Source organism: Macrotis lagotis, chromosome 1 (genome assembly GCF_037893015.1).
Source record: "Macrotis lagotis isolate mMagLag1 chromosome 1, bilby.v1.9.chrom.fasta, whole genome shotgun sequence".
Taxonomy (NCBI): Eukaryota; Metazoa; Chordata; class Mammalia; order Peramelemorphia; family Peramelidae; genus Macrotis; species Macrotis lagotis.
In genome coordinates this window covers 255,815,090-255,833,516 of record NC_133658.1, presented here as the reverse complement: position 1 = coordinate 255,833,516, position 18,427 = coordinate 255,815,090, and the positions used below count along the sequence as shown (strand labels likewise).

Below are 18,427 nucleotides of genomic sequence, written 5' to 3'. Positions count from 1 at the left end.
CATGTGGAAGGAAGAATATTCTTAGTATTATCCTTCCACTCCCCCATAATCTTCCTTCCTCCTCCAAAAAACTCTCCCTGAAACAAAACAAATCTATTCAAACCTTGGCTGTATCTAAAAATGAATATTTCATTCCATACATTAGAAAGAGCTTGGGTTCTAGAGTCAGAAGATCTAAGTTCAAATACTCAATAAATCTCAGAGAAATAAATCTTGAGAAATGAATCTCAGCTTCCTCCCTGACCTGGGACATAACACACCAGAAACCCAACTGTCCATTTGATCATATAGGATGATTTGGGGTCAATCATTTAAATTCATTGTTTATAAAATAAGACAGATTGGTTTGAGGTGTCTTCTAGTTTGAGAACTATGATCCCAATCATTGCTTTAATCCTTTCTGTTTCATGTTTGGGTCCTTTCACTTCAGGCTCTGTTGGGCAAGTTGTCTTTGCTGGGTTCCAGTTTACCTGCTATCTAGAGAGACAGAAAGGTCTGTAACAGTCTTGCCACTGGTTGCTGAATTAACTTCACAGGTGAATCTGAGTACACACACTGTTGTCCTTCATGACCAGAAGAAATGCTTTTAGGAATGCCAGCTTGCTGGGTAGCACATTTTTGTCCCCTCTGGGAGGCAATTTGTTGTAACATTGCCAATTGCCTATAACTGACTGCCAGCTCTTGAAATAAACCATCACCACAGTTTACAAAGCAGTAAGCAGGGAGCCCTGTATCCTGAGAGTTGGCAGCAATAGGTGGAACCTGCCACCAGTCTCAATCCAACCAATCCAAGGTCAATTGTCATTATTGGGAGGTGGGGGGGGTGTTGACCCATGTGAGATGAAAAATTGATCTCCATCCAATACCCTCTTTGGATAATGGATCACTGTCTTTGGTGCTCAGAATATGGCACTCTTCCACAGTACTAAATTTCTCTTAAAATTTATTTTTTCAAACATTATTTTTAATGTTAAACACCCCCAAAATACATTTTTCATGTTTATGGCTGATGCATAAAATTACAATGGGAGAACATTTTTACCAGCATACCAGGATCATGCTCCATAATTTAAAAGGTGACTTTAGTGTTGCAATAAATTTCATGAGACACTGAAACCTCTGTGGAAAATACACAAATTAGAGGTTGGCCATTTAGCATTTTTTGGGGGGGGGCATGTGGTTAATTACTGTATCCACACCATTAAGGAAGCTGGCAGGTGGGGTATAAAGGGTGTGGGGTTCTCCATAGTGGATGGGAGGTGCTGATTGTCATAAGGGGAGTAATGTACATGCTGTCCTTCAGGATGACTGCATTGACATTTTGGTGAGGTTGTGAATGATGGAACTAAGGGATGAGACAGATGCCTTGAGAGAGCTCTCTCCCTATTAAAAATTGGGCTTCCTTGAGTCTATCAGGAGGTGAGTGCTGTGAGTTTAGTGTGAGACTATTAGCTCATGCTGGCTGAGTTTCACAGTTTGAAATTAATTTTTTTTTGTTTATTTTAGCCCTCCTGATGTCCTAAGCAATTGCCACTTTGTCACTGAGCTGTTTTAATTTTCAAGGAAGGTAGGTGGTGTCTGCTACAAATCAGTTGCTCCTTCTGAGCTAGCACCTGCGTGGCTCCTCTCTTCCTTTTCTTCTTTCCTTCCCCAAAGATATAGGAATACACTTGGGAAGCCAAGGGAATGTGCAAACAAGCTAAGAAACTGATTTTTAGTGGAGAATGTTCGTGGTCTGAAGCTTGGCCTAGAAGTTGAGGAAGGAGAGTGGGGCTTGGTGGTCATTGGTCCTTTCTGCATTCTCACAGGGAGGAAACTTAAGATGGGGCAGTTATTGCCAGATGCAGGGCTTTAATGAAGCCACATAAATTAGCACATCCCTACAAGTCATGGACCTGAGAGAAATCATACTGTGAAAAAGTTTAGATGACTCCCCATGTTGGTACTATGCTTATTGAGGCTAATGATGCCCCTGGCCATCAGAGGCACCAAAGTTATAAACATAGTAAGTGGAGTATAGAAAGGCCTGGGGGAAATATGGTCTGCCAGACCATTTTGGGGTTGTTAGATTAAAGAAAAAATAAAAGATCTGTCAGCCACATTGCCTCTGTAATGAAATAAATGTTTACCAACAACCTAATATCAGAAAGTAAGCAGCAAATTACCAAATCATGCTTGTGTTGGCTCTTCTGTTCACAACATGATGGTTAAATGGTGACAGTTTCTCTTCCTTAAATCCATCAAAAGAATGCTAAGCTTGTTGAAGTAATGTAAAAAAGTCTTTTTTTATTCTCAAAGATTTTTTAAAATACCTTAAGATTGAACATTTATATATAATTTATATATAATTGATCTTGTAGCTAACCACTCAATAGAATCCCTTTTTTATACTTATTTGGAGAGATATTTTAAGTGGTAAGAAAAGGGTAAACTCAAGGAAAACCACCTAGACTCCTTATATTTTTTTTTTATATTGAGGTATACTTACTAGCTGTGTGATACCAGGAATTCACCTAACCTCTCAGGGTCCTAATCATCTTGCTAATAATCTCAGTTGCAAAGAAAGTCCCAACCTGCATTGGCATAGGGAGTTCTCTCACCTGGGACTTTCCTATGCCAGTGAAATTAAATGTTTAGAGTCTTATCCAGTCTCTAACTTAGGTCACAACCTAATTTGTGTGAAGTGATAATTATAGACTTTTCTCATCTTAAGCTTTCTAAAGGTAAAGATGATAACAACTTCTCCTCCCTTCTTCCCAGTCTTCCCTTATCGTTAGCTTAAGAAGTAATCACTAAAGGAGCTAAGCCCTTACCTTGTCTATGAGATTACTATGGGGAAACCATACTTCTCTAAAGAAGGCCAAGAAGACATCATCAGTGTCTTTAGGACATTGTTTTAGGTACATATACAGCATGTGTCTAGTCTTCAGATGTAGCTTCAGAGTCAACAGTGGCAAATTTCTCAGAGAAATGGGTTCAAAGTGAGGTAATTTTGGACAAATGCCAGGGATTCTGAGCACCAGAGGTCAATTAATTACTCAAAAAAGAGTCAAAATGGTCATTTCTACCAAAAAGGTAAATTTTGATCATGTCAGTGCAATTGTATTATCTACCTTCATAAATACTGCTATTGAGGTGTGAAGTCTTTGTGCCTAGGCTAGGTAATGCAGCAGATTAGAGCTCTGGGAAAGCAGCCTCAGTCCTATATTGACAAGTTCTCATCAACAGGAAAAAAAATTGTCCCCTGACATAGATTTTCCCCTTAACCTTTACCCTTTTATAAAGCAGTAAATCCTTTGTGTAAACCCATGCTTACTCTTAGAATATCAAATCAAATTAGATACTTTATGGCAAGGAAGCAAATAGTATAATCTTTGAAGTACTGTATTTAGGGCAAACCTTTATTTCTTTTTAAAAAATATACAATCATTCATTTAAATAATAAATATTAATATTTATTGAGATCCTGGAATGTACCAGACACTATGTTAAGCATTAAAAAATACAAAACACAGAAAGAAGAAATCCCTATTTACAGGAAGTTTATCTTTTAATGGGTAAAACTACAAGTACATAAATAAGTATACATAGCATAAATTTAAGAATAAACACATAAAAGTTCATTAGAAGTAGTGATATGCTGATAAATATTTAATGGTAAACATTTTAGTTCAAACTATTAATATTTTCTACATCTTCTTGTCTAAATAATTAACCAAAAAAAGCAAACCTTTATTTCTAATGTTTGCCTATTTCTCAAAAACAAATGCTCACTTTGAAAATTTAACAAGTGGAACAGGCTCTAACACACCCCTGAATAAAAGTAGGCTTAGATAAAGGTCCCTAGGGAGAGTTTCAGGAACAGGGAAATGCCTCATGGAAAGGGTGGTGCTGAAGCTATATCTTGAAGGAAAAGAGACATTCTATGAGGGGAGATGATAGGAGGAAATGCATTCTAAGACTACAGCGACAAAAGAAAAAAATAGCTTCTTGTATGTGTGAGAGAGAAAGCCAGTTTGAAAATACAGGAGGGAGAATGATGTCCAGCAATGCTGGAAAGATATGTTAGAACCAGTCTGAGAATAGTTCTAAAGAGTAAACACAAGAATTTTATCTCCTTTGGAAACTAAATTCTTATAACTCTAACCTACATAATGTATTATTTTATTATATAAAAACCTCACTATTGTTATGTTTACATTATTATTGGCTTTTATTGAGAAAAATCTAATTTATTTTTACTATGTATTCCTAACACCTAGAAGAATATCTTGTACATAGTTAGCAACTTAATAAACTTTTAAAAGTTTTATTGTTGAATTTCATTTTAATGATAAGCTCTTCAAAGGCAAAGACCACTTGATTGAACACTTTCTTTATCCTCTACAACACCATGCATATGATGGAGACTTTAGTTTGAAACAGTGATTATTTGTGTATTAGTTGGTTGGATAGAACATACCTTTTGTCATGTCTTTCATTCCTTATATCAGTCCTGGCAAATAGGAAAGCTGATGGACAAAAGTACCATTTAACTAACACATTGGATACTATGGGATCATAAGTCATCCATCAGGAGGTTAAAGAATTAAACCAAAGGTCTAGCTATTTTACAAGCAGACAAATAGTGTTGGATCAACATTGAATTTGGAAACTTGGTGGATGTGTCAGATTTAAATATAAAATGTCAACCATATTTCCCAACTTCTTGACTTATAAACAACAAAAAAGAAGACTAAGGAAAGAAAATATTTACATGAGACCCAAGTCTTAAAAGAATATATGCTTCATGCTTCAAGGTCAAAAAATATAAAGGTTGGAAATTCTATAAAAATAGTAATAGTGATGACTGGTGTTTATATGATCCTTTAATATTTGCAAAGTGATTTTCATATTACATATCATTTCTCCTCAAAACAATCCCTATGAAATAAGTCCCACAATGCTAACTTTTAATTACAGATGAGCAAACTGAAGCTCAGAAAAATTAGGTGTCTTAACCAAGGTCATGAAGCCAATATCAATGGCAAGATCTAGCTCAGATATTCCTAAATCCATTATCCACTATTCCTGCCAACGCAAAGTGGGAAAAATGAATGGTTTTTAGCACAACAGAAAGAGGAGTGAATCTAACATTTTTATTCAATATTTATTATGTAATACAAATTTATAGCTCCATGCCCACAGAAAATACTCAGAAAGTATTTGTTGATTTAATCTACCTTAGTCCCAAAGCTATCATTGGAAGAGTGATATTTGCAACTTTGTACTGAAAATGGGATGACAGATGTAGACAACTACAGATAAAGATAAAATACATGTCATTGATATCCTGAGTCATTTAGGATCTTGATTATCCAATCTAAGATTATCCTTTGCATTTATTTTGGTTGGAAATCACCATAGGGTTTTTGGGGTATTCAGAAACATTCAGTAACAATAGCAACTTACCCTCATAGCTTACAAAATACTCTTTATCTGAAGGTTTTCTTTGTTGCTTCACATGTAGAATTCTGTTGCCTTGGTCCGGACACCTGCTGTCAGGTCCCTCAGTGATAGTGGAATTCTTTTAATAAATATACTGCAAGCTAATTTTTTTCTTCAAATCTTCTATTTTAGGTTTCCCCTCATGATCCTCCTCTGACTAGAAACTTAAGCCCTTTCTGAGTTCACTCCATTGGAAGACTTCTGTATTTTACCCATAGACCATTTATAGAAGGTTGCCTGTTTTCATATACAAAAAAATTTGACATGAAAAATCATCCACAGAAAACTCTGGTTGAGATTGCTGAGTAGAACTTGGGTGAAACTCACCTTTTTCACTGACTGACAAATGCTATATTCTGTCCTATTACAAATTATTTATTTTTGTCTCAAGAAAATTTAAGTATTTTCATAGTTATTATGTTAATATCTTTCCCTTCTCACCCATTCCTACTTCCTCCCCCTGGGGAAAACATTCCTCTCCTAAATCCATTTTATTTGTAAAACAAAACAGAAAAACATGAGCTAGAGGGTGAGGAGAAGCAACTTATTTTTTTTTCAAATCATAATTTATAACACATAGTGTCTCTGTGAAATAATGTTAGATTTATACCAAACTGCCCCTCCACACGTGTATGTGTGTAGGTGTGTGCACGTCTGTGTGTGTGTGTGTGTGTGTGTGTGTGTGTGTGTGTGCATGTGTGTGTTTCAGGCCTAACTTGATATTTTGTTCTTATCTTCCCAGGCCTTCTTCATCTGCTCTTGGAATATACCCAACACCATGGGTGTTCTTGGCAATAGCATCTTTTCAAATCTGTGGTAAGGATGCCACAGCGAAACATTTATAGGAATAAAACAATGAAGGCAAATAGTGCTATGATTGGAAAGCATTTCCTACACTTTTCTTGAGGAAACTCAGACACATCTGCATTTTTATTTTCTATGATTCAAATGTACATATATCATCTTGTCCTTTTCCTCTTCTTACATCTTCCTTTCTTAAAAAGTCTTGAGATTTCACCAGTGCAAGGGATCCCTCCCCTAATACAGACTGCGACCCCTCTGTGCATTAGTAGGAGACTTTCAGAATTGTTGTGGCCAAGAAAATCCATCTCCTGGTGGCCAACCTTCTGGTAACGAGCCCCTCTCTGTGCTTACTTGGTTGATCCTTAGACAACAAACATATGGTCTGTCATTGGGCCTATCACTTTAAATCTTTTCAGTCTGTTAGGGCCTACCAGAGCCCATTTATCAGCAGGCAAATTTGGGGCAGACAGTACATATGGTCAAAATTTGGGCTCAAAAAGGAGAAGAGTGGATTGAAATGCCTTTGGGAAATTACTAGCCTCTTTTCATGACCTTCCAACTTCTCCCAGAAACAATGGCCTATCCTTTTTATGAAAAATATGTCATTAGAGAAAGGAAGAGTAGCTAAATACATAGAAAACCAGTTTTGAAGCCAGAGTCGACTCAGGTTCAGGTCCCAAATGTGACACAAGTTAGCTGCATGACTGGGCAAGTCATTCAAGCAGTTATTGCTTGTAGACAGTTCTGAAAGAGTGTAAGTTAACTAGAAGGAGTTTGCTCATCAGGAATTTCCCAGTACCAATAAAACCACAGGTCAAGTCTCTAGGTTTTAAAACTTCAATATCCCACTTTCCTATTATGTGATTGCAAGAAATAGAGCACAGCACTCTGATAATTTGGAAATAAATACCACATAGAGGAGAAGCCCTTGGTAGATGTGAGTGGGAAGCAGCATATAATTAATGAGAAATTTTGAAAAAGAACAGGAGTTAAAGAAAAACTAGCAAATATATGGTACTTTACATAGTTTCATTTTATCTTCACAACAATCCTAGAAGGAAGTATTTATTATCTCCATCTTACAGATGGGGAAATTGAGACTCAGAACAGTTAAGTGATTTGCCCAGGATCACACATAGCTACTAGGTGTCTGAAACAAAATGTAAATTCAGATTGTTCTGAATCTGAGTCCAATACTCTATTTTACTGTGCCACCTCTTGATTTCATCAGGGAAATGTATTGTAGAAAAAGAATATTGGTCACATGTGCAGGGTGAATGATGAGATATGTTCCCACGACATCCTTAAATTGTCAAGAGAAGGTATATTAGGCCTCTGACACTAGGGGGTGAATGCACTGTGATAAACTAGTGGGAGGTTAAGAAAAAATAGCACACAGGATTGGGTAGTGATTTGCCCTGTTGGGGAGAACATTTAAATTGATGATATAACATATCCATAGCACAATCTGAAGTATCTACTAGAGTCTGAACTCTACCACAATAGCCTTTGAGAACCTAGGGTCACCAAGAACATCTCAAAATTGGATCATACAAAGATGGAAATGATAAAAATGACTGAAAAACAAAAATATTAAATTTTTTCCCTCTAGGCTTCTATATGACACCCAGAAGTCTACTCCCTTTTCTATAGGACAGTACTTCAAATACCTGAGGACTAATAATGTATCCTTGAATATTTTTTTCTCCAGGTTGAACATCCCAAGTTCCTTTAACTAATAATCATCTGGTATGAATTCAAAAGCTTTTGTGTTTTTTTTTTTTTTACTATTCTACTGCCTCCGTCTGAATATTACCCAGCTAATTAACATTCTTCCTAACTGTGTTGCCCCGAATTGGACATAGTTCAGTAGATATAATCTGATCAGGGCAGAGTACAGTGGAACTATCATTTTCTTATTCCTGGAAGCTGTGCTTCCTTTAAGGAATGCTAAGATCACATTAGCTATTATTTTATTTTATTTTTATTTTATTTTATTTTATTTTGGTTTGTCCTATCACCTTGTTAATGCATATTGAGCTTGTAATCCACTAATATCCCCAGATATTTTTCAGATAAATACCCATCTAACCATCTCTTTCCTATCTTGTACTTATGGAATTTGGATCATGCCAAAGGACAACTCAAGTACAGTAAACTAATATCTCTAAAATTTATGTTCAGAAACTAGGTCCAAGAAAATTGTCACAATTGTCTATATGATGCTACTATACTGGTCAACATCTAACACTACTGATATTCCAATTTGCTACATGATAATGTTATACTGCTCAGCCTCTTTTTTTTGCACATCTCCCTACCCCCACTCCTACATGACAACTCTTCTTGTAAAGGTGACATCATTAATGTCTCTGTCATTCTCTTGCAGTGTCCCTATGGGGAAGCCACCGTTAGAGCCCTTTGTTCTTCAATCAGTTGTTCATCATGATTATTTTAAAGAAGTAAAATTATCATAGATTCTGAAGTCAAAAGGGGAAAAGGGAAATGTAGAAAATTGGGGGGAAATTAAATATGTGCAAAACATTTTTAGTACCTATGATACAGCTAAGGCTTCTATTAGTATGCATTATGTTTGTTTGATTTCTACATTAAATGATAGTTTGTTAAATTTAGAGATGCAAAGACCTAGGAAAACACTGGACAATATTTTTTTCCTCTGGTGAGGGAGAAGTAAGTCTCCTTAAACAGTCATACACAAAAATCCCAGAATAATTCTTGGGAAAAAAATCTTCCCTCCCCTCAGTCACAAAATTCTTTGGGCTTTCCTATCTTGGCTCCTAAATAGCAGTCTTTTAAGAATTCCCACTCAGCAGATATTCCCATACCAAAAGGGTCCTTGTGTTAATGTCATTTCAGATACTAAAAGGTCAGGAGAAGAACAGTGGGTCTAGTTGTGATTGGCAGGATGCTGGGAATGGATGAATTGGATCTGTCAGATTTCAGATCTCCATGAAAGACCCACATGGAGCCCTTCTATAACCTGGAGTGTGAACTTGAAAATGGGCCCTAACTACCGGCTGTCGTCAAGAGACAACCCCTAGAGTCAGAGACTGAACAGAGTCCAAAGAGGTAGGCAGGTGCCTAGGGAAGAAACAATGGATTTGTCCCACATTAGACTCTACATTGTTACAGATACTCTGTTTGCCTCTCTCAGCTTGCCTCTTTCTGCTACTGTATTTTTCTTTATCGGACCAGTGGTCAACGGGAATAATAATATATTTTTTGTTGTTGTTGTTTAAAAGAAGCCCTTGAAAGCCATTTGGAGACTAAGGTCCAGAAATCTAATCTTTGTTTGATTCTATGTTTAGTGGGGATTCAAATCCCAACTTAATTTAATCTTTTGACTTATCCTGCAGGTACTACCTGATTATATTCCAGGGCCACCAGTAATAGGATTGCAGGGAAAGAATCTTGCTATTAGCACTTTGAGAAACGAAAGCTTACCAGACACCAGCACTGGCATTGCTCAGCGTAACCCGCCATAAATGAATGACTGCCTCTCAGAGCGTTTTCCCTGTTGTCTCATTTTAATAAGCTATTGCACAGCTACATATAAAAGTTGCAGATTCCATTGATCTGTCGAATTCTTTGAATTTCAACAAAAACCAAGAATCCAAACTCTTTGTTCTTGTACTTGTTGAGTCAGACCCTCCCTAGGATGTTTATCACAAGGTTGAAAAATAGCCCAATATACCAAAATTGGCTAGAATGACCTTTTTTGTAGTTCACATAGAGTTTGGAAATTTTCAGTGCCTTTCTATGACAAGCACACATACCTATACACAGATTATAATTGAGATAAGATAATAATCAAGGCTCTCCATTGCTTAGGTTTCCCCATTTTCTGGACTTTTACCTCATTATGAGAAAGATTTCTGGGTTTTTTTTTAATTCTGTTACTCTATGTTTCATGGTTTGCCTGGACCAAAGAATCCATCATCATAAAGTTATCCAATAAGTCCTTAATTGGCTATGTTGATCCTCAAACGTAGGCATGGTCTGTTTTCAGGACTATACTTGAGGTCTTTTCAGCATGCTGTAACCAGTAAGAGTTTGCCTTCCAATGATTAAACCTTCCAGTAACTCAGGATAGTCTTCAAAACAATGAAGCATCAGAATGGGACTTTATAGAATGTATACCCTTACCAATGAGATCAGAAAACTATCTGCATATTTGGGTATGCCTTCTACAAAAGTATTTAGGAGACACTTCATTTCTTAATAGATGGTTTTATGAGTTGCTTTGGCTAAAAACAAGATTAGCAAACAAAAATCTATTGGGTACTCTATTATAATGAACACCTCTATACTTAGTTATCAAAGTACTCAGATAGTAAGCCAAATCTGCTGCTAAATTTCTTACTTTAAGATTTTCCAGCTTCTTAGGACCTGAAAGAATTTGTATTCTGCTCTGCTCAACTCCAAAAATCAGGCTCACTTCCATACCACACTGAAGCACTGGTTGAGAGAGTGAACTTTAGAAGGATTACTGGACAACTTAGATACATTAGACTGAGCTCCATGAGAGCAGGGATTTCTTTAGCCTTTCTTTGTATCCCCAGGGCTTTCACATACTTCCAATATCTCCATTTAGCTCAAGAGCATTCTAGAAAATAAAATCCCAGAACTGAGGTTTCTTGAGACTTGAGAACAATAAGGAAACCAATTAGATTAGAGAATTATGTAGCTGGAATTAGGACTTATCTATTCCTCTTTATACTTCCTTATAACTATCAAATAGCATAGGAAAATGGAAGCCCTAGGTGCTGTCAACATAAATCAGTAATATAATCAGCTGACTTTAATCCTAACCTGCCCTGGTTAAGATGCCCCAAATGGATCTGTTGCACTTAATTTAGGAAAAGTGCAAATGGATATAAAAGTATAGGGACGAGTACTTACATATGTGCTCAAACTCCCCACAGACCTCCACAATTTTGTTTTCTAGCTCCCATGTTGCCCCCTGTAATAAAAGCAAAATCATTTGTATATATGTGTGCATATAAGCACAACATGCATATCATATAAATATACACACATATACTACATATATTTTTGTAGATCTTCCACTCAGAGTTGGCTCTCAGTGAATTCAATTATATCTTAACTGGAATCCCATGAGGTGCAAAATTTAAATGCACTGCCCCAGACCTATATTGAAGTATAGGAGAGATAGAGATAGGAAAGGAAGAGAAAGGAAAGGGGTATCACAGAAGAGTTCTCTTCCCAGAAAGTTAGAAGATCAATTGCCCATTCAGAAGATTGGCTCTGGTTCTACTGTCATCTCAGGGGCTGCAGGGAGACTGTGGGCAACTGCATACCAGACTTCCTCACACTGAAGGATGGGTTTTCTGGGTCTGTTGTTCACTCAACACTAAGCAGTCACTTGTAATGTATGAAACACATTTCATTTAATTTTCTTCTCCCTGTACCATGGAGATACTAATTCATCTGTCTCCTTCAAAAAAGTCAATGTTAAAATAAAATTAAAAATAATCATATTAAATCTTTAGTCCTCTCCAGAGGACAGTGCTTGTTGTAGGCAAGGACAGAGAGCAAGTTTCAAACATGCACTTCAGAAATAGCACATGATTCTTCCTGGGCCCCTCTGCTGTAAATTCTAAGAAGGACTATCTGGAAGGAAACTATGGCTTAATGTAAACGTAATTGCAAATGTCTGAACAATTGAGAATATCAGAATAGAAACATGAAAGGTCACAGAAGGGAAAGAAATATGTCTTTGGCACAGAATTAAGAAATAAATGGTTCAACTCTAGCTTTGACTTTTTCCCCCCTTCCTGACAGAAGATGCTCACTACCCAGGACAGAAAATAGTTCATGAGTTATTTATTTTATCTGCATTCCTAGTGAAATTGAGTTAAAAATCATTAGATAACCTTGTAAAACCTATGACTGGTACTGTTAATTCCACCTAATGATTCTCCCATGTAACTACCCAGCAAAGGCAGGGGGTTATCTGTTAAAAGAAGCTTTAAACTATTAATAGCCTAAGAGTACCTTTTTCAGCATCCAAATCTGAGGTGCTTCTTCCAGTCTTACATTCAGAGTAGGGGGAGGGCACATTCACTTCCCCCCAATGACCTTACATTGTCACCCAGAGTTTACCTTCCACTCGCCTGGAACGGTTAACTTGCTCCCCATGCCTTACCCTCCATATTTGTGGTCTTAATTGAGGAACCTAAACAAACAAATTAATCACCCCAGCCCATAAAAATGACAGAATTCATATGGTAGCATTCTTCATTCCCTCCAATTTGTTCTCCTGAAATCCCTGCAGCGATTTATTTGCTGAATATGCGAGTTTTCCCCCCTTATGAAAATTACAAATTGTTGTCAAGGTTAACGAGTTAATATTCTCATTCAATATTTATTTTAGAAGGAGAGGAAGAAGTGCGACTGTTCCTGTACTTCTTCCCCTGCAGAGCCTGGTTTCTTAATCAAAATGACAAGGACACTGTCCTTTGGATAATACTCTGAATCATCGAGACTAAAAAATGAGCTTTATTAATCAACAGACCCTGATTAATTATTATAAAGTGATGCTCATACATTTCTGTACATTTTAATAATTCCTGCAGAAGGCTAACAATGTCCCCAGTGATTTGAAGCCTTTTGGGTTGGAATTTTTCTAAGCAATGTCGCAATAAATAGTCCAAGGGTACCAGGCCTCTTTCACTAATCCACTCAGCTTCAATCCCACTACCAAGGAAGATCTTCTTTTTTCCTATTTCCCATCTATAATTCATCATTTGCATACAAAGTAAGAAGCCAAGAATCGGCAATCTCATCAGTTTTCAAAATACCAAGGGATGGGGGGGGGGGGAAGGGGAGGGGAGAATGTATTGCAGGCTGCATTATATAATTCATATAACCAGAATATTTCTGTAAAAACAGGGAACTGTGATTTCCTGATGAGGATCATCATGTAATTGATAAGCAGGATGAAGATGAACAGAGTGAGAAGCTCTAGTGTGCCAAAGCTGTCTATTCTCTATTCTCTCACATCTACACTCACTCCAGTCCCATTTTCCATCAACAAAGGAAAATCCTTCCTGTCTTAAAATAGCTGCCTGGGAGAACCCACAGTTATAAAGACTGTTGAAGCTCCTGTACAACCCTTCAATGAACCTCCTTCCCTGTTATCCAACAGATGGAAACTCAGCCACCTGCTTCTACTGCTGTCAATATAGTCCTGAAGTTCTCACAAACTTTGCTCAAAGGAATACATGTCTTGGAAAATCAATCTCTCTTGGGAGGCAACAAACTCACCTGACAAGAAACAAAGTAGCCTAATAACTCTAGGTTGTAGGTACTCTAATGGTCCCATTTTACAGATGAGGAAACTGAGGCAGAGAGAAGTTAAGTGATGTACTTAGGGTTACCCAGTTAAATTTCTGAGGCAGGATTTGAACTCACATCTCTCTGAATATAATTCCAACATTTGTCCATTGCACCACCAAAATGCCTCCAAGAAAGGAATTTCCTAGGTGTGCCTCAGTCTTGAGCTCACTCAGAGATAGCAAAAGAAAGACTTTCTATTCATGTGTTGGTATTTTTAAAGGTTTGCTATTTAACATTTGCTATTTCACATTGGCTTAGGTAATTGTTATTATTCTCTAAGTTATCAAAACATACTCAACTAGGGATTGCTTCTTGAGACTCTTATCAGTTTGTGAACAGGTTAACCTGTAGATTATCAAGTCTGAGATCTGTGACTTTTTCAGCATCAATAATGACTTTTCATACATCTTATTCATGTAAAGAAGTCAGGAAGATTGTAAAGATCTGAACCAGTTCCTGCTCTTGCATTTTTCCCTGTAGAACTAGGAGTGCTTATCACAGATAACAACTAAAATGAGATTATGATGTTAGCTTTCTCCAGAGATAACAGCAGTCTAGGTCATAAAACTACCATATGGTAGGATTTGGCAGTCTTTACCGAGAGCCATGGTTTAATTATCACATGGACAGATTTGGTTCCCCATTTGCAAGTGCCCAGGTCCTCCTGTGGCAAGGGTTGGCAACACAATTAAGGAAAAAACCTGTATTATGTTTGGCTGATACATGAAGTGACCTTACTGTGGTCAGCACTGTCATTCCCTAACATTTCACTCATGATTAAGTTTATCATTTCAAATGAACATAAAATGTCAGCTCTCAGGGTCTACTTAATATGGGGAGCCAAACTAGATCTCTCTCTTTGATTTGAAAAGGATGAGGTCAAGAGAATGATCTGATTAGCTCCCACAGACAATTTTTGTTAGAACTATTGGATAATATAGTATGGGTAAAATCCATCTTGCAACTAGTGAGTTGCCATGAACCAAACCCTTAGGGTGTCCAACATTTTCTTCTGACATCTCCAACTCATTCGTTCAATGCGTTAGTTCTTTGGCTCCATGTTTCAAGGAACACTATGCTTTGGCTGACTAAACACACCTCAGTTTTTCTCTTATCCATTATTGAAGGATTCTTATGCTTTTTTATTATTTCCTTCTCCCACTTTTGCTGATTTGAGTAGATCAAAGATGCTAGGGAAATATTAAATCCATCTCTCATAAGTCAGTGTTTTTTCCTTCATTTTACACATGCTCTGTAGCATTTCTGTACAATTAGCACAGTATGCAGGAGTGTTCTGTTTCTTAAACCTTCCTTTACCAAGTAGAAAACTCATAAATAATGGGAGGAGGAGAGAGAACAATGCCATGGCAGTCAAATTTCAGCTAATGATGTTGCTGCAGATGAGAGGCAAGTTTCTAAGAACTGTCTTTAGAGTTTTTGTAACCTTCCAGTGTCTACCACTTTGTGCTTGTCATTAACTTACTTTATGGTCATGTTAGTATCCAGTTATAAGGCCCAGACAGTTGACTAGTTTTGCCTAAAGCAGAGGAGTCGACTCACTGAGCTGTGGACCAGGAAAAAGTGATCTAAAGTCCTTAAAGTTGGATTTGTCCCTTAGCTAATTTCAGTCCATTCCACCATTGCCAAATATGGCACCCTCTGTGCCATCCTAGGGAATTCAAATGGACATAATGAGTATTGGGTAAGGGGTTGTGAAAATTATCTTCTCTTTGCTCTTCTGTTCCTTGCAGTCAGGGTGTAAGTGGATATATAGCATAGATCTAGAGATGAAGGGGACCTTAGAAAAACTTGGAAACAGCAATAAAACTTCCTGTTGATTCTGTCATCCTGATTACAAGGATTTTTCATGGGTTTTAAGTATTCCTAGGAGATATTTGGGCAACTTGTTGGCACAGTGGAGAGAGACTTTGAACCAGCAGCACTTCTTTTCATGAGATCAGACCTGACCTCAGGCACTAGCTGTATCACCCTGACTAGTCACTTAACCCTGTTTATCTCAGATTCTCATTTGTAAAATGAGCTAGACAAGAAAATGGCAAACCACTTTAGTATCTTTGCCAAGAAGACCCCAAATAGAATCAGGAAAAGTCAGACACAACTGAAACAACTCAACAATAACAATAAGGAGATTTCTGTCAAGTTCCTGCCCTCATCAAATGGTGACAAGATATGAGATTTCTGTTGCCACATCAGCAATGGAGTATATAGGTTATGGAAATATTGATAAATATTAGATTTCAAGGATTCCTTTTCTTGTATATATAATTTGTCTTATCCTGTTCAATTACCTGATGCTTCAAATTCCCAAATAAGTAACAGTATTCCCCCCGCATTGCTATAATCCCTGTCCAGCATATTCTCCTACTCTTCAGGTTTCCAACAAATTCTAGCTGTCCTAAACATCAAGACTACTTTCCAAGAGAAGTCCAGAAAAAATTCCAAAGATTTATTAGTGTATTATGTATGTTTTTCAATGAATCTATGCTCATTCAAATTGGTCATTGGTTCCACAGATCACAATTTGAGGTGTTTCAAATTAATAGTCCTTCGAAGTGCACCCAACCCCAACCTGGCTAGAAGATAAACTTTCCATGTAAGAAGAGTCTTACCATAGGGCATTCCCATTTACTGTTTCATGACCACTCTCCTCATTTTTTCCCTCTGAGTTTATGGCAAAAACAGAAATCCACTGAACCTGTAGACCTTTATTCCAAAGCAGAACATACAAGTCCAAGGTTTTTTCCTTTGAGAGTCACACTTTTACTTCATTGTTGATCTACCACAATATCAGGCATATTGGATGATTTTGAGTAACTCCAGGCTGTCATTTTCACTTTTTTTAGGGCATTGCCTGACTTTTCTCTTTTATATGACATGGGATTAACTGGCTTTTAAATAGAAGCTCCAAGTTTATGACCTTTTGGGAAAATGGTGACTTTTTATATTGGCATCTTTATTGGGGTGAAGGGGAAGAAATAAAATTTCTCTTAATGGAAAGGCCCAGTATAGACATCCATTTGAAATTATTTGTAAATATTCATTTTAGAGTGTTTTAAGATTGGCAAAGTCTTTTCCTCATAATACTATGAATTAAGGATTTCAGTTATTATTATTATTATTATTATTATTATTATTATTATTATTATTATCATTTTATTGACAAGTAAATTAAGCCTCAAAGAGATTAATGACTTGTCCTTGATCATGGGAGGTAGAGAAACTGTGGTTCTCTCTCACGTTTCCTGAATCCAAATTGAACTCTTTCTAGTACAATCCATGTATTGAATGAAAAGCATAGGATGCTTGTCAACTGAACTGATCTTTGTAAAAAATCCAGAAATCCCTGCACATACCTTAAAAGGTTCTTCATCCATAGAGCATGACAGTATGACAATATCATTTATTGGAAAGTTATGAGAAGCAAGAATGCAAAATAGAAAATGGAGTCATGGAAGTGATGTGGGATGTGGAAATGATTAACATTGTTGGCTGCTAGGATTTTGAAATCAGAATAAAGAAAGTCAGAACTACAGCATAATGTAAAACAGAATTTCTCCTGAGCTCACAAGAAAGTATTATGACCTAGGGGCAACTAGGTGGTGTAGTGGATAAAGCACCAGCCTTGGAGTCAGGAGTACCTGGGTTCAAATCCGGTCTCAGATACTTAATAATTACCTAGCTGTGTGGCCTGGGGCAAGCCACTTAACCCCATTTGCCTTGCAATATCCTAAAAAAAAAGTATTATGACCCAGAGGGTCTTTCCTAATTGTAATTGTTATTCTTCTATGGTATACAATATCTTTTTAAAAATTTTTATTTATTTAAGGCAATGGGGATAAGTGAATTTCCCAAGGTCACACAGCTAGGCAATTATTAAGTGTCTGAGGGCAGATTTAAACTCAGGTCCTCCTGACTTCAGGGCCAGTGCATTATCCATTGTGCCACCTAGCTGCCCCTGGTATAGGATATCTTAATCAGAAGCAATAGCTTTGTCTAATTGACTAAAGTTGGGGAGAGACTTTATACCTTTTTCACAGATCTCTAGACAGTCAAGATAGTCCTTGTGTAATATAACAGACTTAAGAAAGAATCATTCATTCAGTAAGTTCAATTAGATTGTTGATTCACATGAGGACCTAAAAGTCACGTCAATTGATATATTCAAGGGTAGAAAGACAACAGAATGGCTAAAAGGAATTATATTTTTTTTATTCACGGGACTGGTTGAACTACATATTTCAAAAATAAAAGAAAATCAGAAATGTCTTTTAAAGAATATTTACATTTCAATTATTGGTACCATCAACATTTCTATGGGAAATAGAAGAATTTAATGTTTATTATGTAGATAAACTAAGGTTTATGATGGAAAAGTGATGAAGTCACAAGGGAAAAAAATCACAATGAGCCACAAAGTTACAGAAAAGTACATAGGATTAAGAATCAGGAGACCTGGATGTGACTTGGGATGTGACTTTGGACGTGACTTCACTCTGGATGTGACTTTGAGTGAGGTACTTCTCTTTAGGCCTTCATTTCCTCATTTGTAAAATGAAGTGGATTGACAAAACCTCTAAGGTTTCTTTTAAATCTAACAATCTACAAATCTAGGAGTTAATTAGTGAATTAATGCAGAGATATCTTCAACAAATTCCTCTTGAGAGGTCTTATCATGGAATAGAGGTGAATATGGTCATGCCAGCAGACACATAGTTCTGGAAGTCACAGTTGA

General features: G+C 36.9%; 1 long non-coding RNA gene across 1 annotated transcript in view; it reads right to left on the bottom strand.

Annotated features, from left to right (window-relative positions):
- The window catches only part of LOC141504893 (uncharacterized), a 49,199-nt gene extending 32,053 nt beyond the window's left edge, over positions 1-17,146 (bottom strand). Inside the window, exons 1-2 of the long non-coding RNA XR_012473493.1 lie at positions 17,049-17,146; positions 11,215-11,275 (exon numbers count right to left, since the gene is read on the bottom strand). This is a non-coding gene — a long non-coding RNA (uncharacterized LOC141504893). The remainder of the gene's footprint in view (positions 1-11,214; positions 11,276-17,048) is intronic.
- Positions 17,147-18,427: the final 1,281 nt, after the last annotated feature.